This window comes from Sinocyclocheilus anshuiensis, unplaced genomic scaffold, assembly GCF_001515605.1.
Source record: "Sinocyclocheilus anshuiensis isolate Anshui unplaced genomic scaffold, SAMN03320099.WGS_v1.1 scaffold436, whole genome shotgun sequence".
In the NCBI taxonomy this organism is placed as follows: domain Eukaryota; kingdom Metazoa; phylum Chordata; class Actinopteri; order Cypriniformes; family Cyprinidae; genus Sinocyclocheilus; species Sinocyclocheilus anshuiensis.
In genome coordinates this window covers 170,757-172,889 of record NW_015560618.1, presented here as the reverse complement: position 1 = coordinate 172,889, position 2,133 = coordinate 170,757, and positions in this window count along the sequence as shown.

Below are 2,133 nucleotides of genomic sequence, written 5' to 3'. Positions count from 1 at the left end.
CCATATTTGACCCAAAGTTGGGTTGAAACAACCCAGCATTTTTTAGAGTGTATATATATATATATATATATTATATATTTTTTTACTGTACAATATACAATAGTCTTTATTTGTATGTTTAGAGTCAAAACATGGGTTGTTTGGGACAGAGACAATATCACAACTAAAAAGAGGTTTAAATCCACTTTGCAGTCCAAGTCAAAGTAAAAAAAACAAGAAAACTTGCATGTCATGTGGCCATTAACTGACATCAGAGAACCATGAACGTGCAAATGTGACATTAAATTATTTTAATATTAACTTCAAGTAAGTATTTTATATCTAAGGAGTTTGGCTGACAAAAAAGTTTGGGAACCCCTGTGCTAAGGTAATAAATAGAAAATAAGTATTTAAGATGCTCTCTAGGATGAACTTCATGTTTGACATCATTCTGGTTTGGAATGTTCACTTTTGAGATTTGAACAATAAAATGAACCCCACCCTTACGGAAGTAAAATGTTGCAAATGATGGAAGTTGCAAATGCCATTTCAACAGAAACACTAGAACTACAAGAAGTCAGATTAGCTCCTTGAGGTTTATACACGTTTTGTTGGCAGGTAAAATATGTATTAATAGTGTGCTGCCTGAATAAAATCTGTAATACCACTTTATTTAAACCAGACTGTAAAAAATGCATTGCTTTTTGCAGGCCGTCTGATGTAATTGCATTTCCATATACATCCAGCCACCTTAACATTGTCTGCTCATAATTCCTTAAACATTCTCTAATCAACATATCCCCGTGTCTAACAAAATGTTAAATCCCAGTAGAGTCTATTTACTTCATGTGTTTTTCTTTGCTAATAAATCTACCAAGGTGGAATTATATCCACAGAGTACAGTAAATTGAGTATGATGACATACTAATGTTAGCGTCTTCTCATACTTGCTCTTTTGCCCATTAGCTAGCCGGGGAATGGTCCAATAGAGAGATGCACCAGGTAGTTTAATATTCTACAAGTCGATGAAAACTCTTTTTTGGTAATCCAATTTCTTTGCATGTAAGAGGAGAGTATCGTTTTTTTTTTTTTTTTTTCCAGAAATCTGTTGTTTTTTTATAGTGTTACACAGTCTTCACTTAATGCACCCAAGGTGATGCTAAATAGTATATAACTCTGGATCTTCAAGATTCAAAAGGCTCAGAAGTGATCAATTTAGTGAATTCAGTTGCATGCAAAGCTCCACAGGGTGCATCCTCTTGCAAAGAAGTTATGTCGAAAATTGTTCTTTTAACTAATTTGAGAGCACCTAAAATGTATTGAGGGCAAGGGCAATAACTGGGACAGATATAATTGTGTCTGCTCTTCTGCAGGTGGCTCTCTTTAAGGCATCACCCTATTTTAGCACCTTACATGACCACTAAGGTTTTGGACACTGCGCATAGAAAAAAAAAAGCTCTAACTTACAACCAAATGACAGCACACAAGAGCTACAGAGCAATAGCTCTTATTAAAACATAATTAAAAATGCTCGTATTAAAACATAAACAGTAGGATCACAACTCCTTTTTGTAACCTGACTCCTTTAGTAACCTGACTCCAACACCTGTGCTGTGATGTTTTTCTATTTTATTGTCTGAATTAAAATTTATTCTGATGTTTTTTAGGTGTATAAAGTCAGCAGTTTGAAGTACTATATATATATATATATATATATATACACATTTGTCATGTGTTATGTGGTGCAATCAACATGCTGAAACATGCTGAAACATGCAAGAGAGAGAGAAAAAAAATTATATCATAGAGATTACATTCACAGACCCTCATGACTGTGTTTCTTAAATTATCAGACCTTTTTATAAAAAGTCAAGGTTTGTTCAGGTTGTAAAAATTCCATATAGTGCAACTCCACAAACAATGTAATGATATTTATAAATATAATAATTCATGATATTTGTACAAAAAATGGACATTGAATATATTTACAATTCTCTTAAAATTGTGTATTTATTTAAGGTTTAGATATGCTTGAGGGATACTCCATATGACATAAATGTTAACTTTTGTAGATGTTTATGCTGGACACTCTTGTTTGTCATTGACGCAGTACACACTGTATTTTCAGCGCTACATCAGTTTGTTTATTTTATT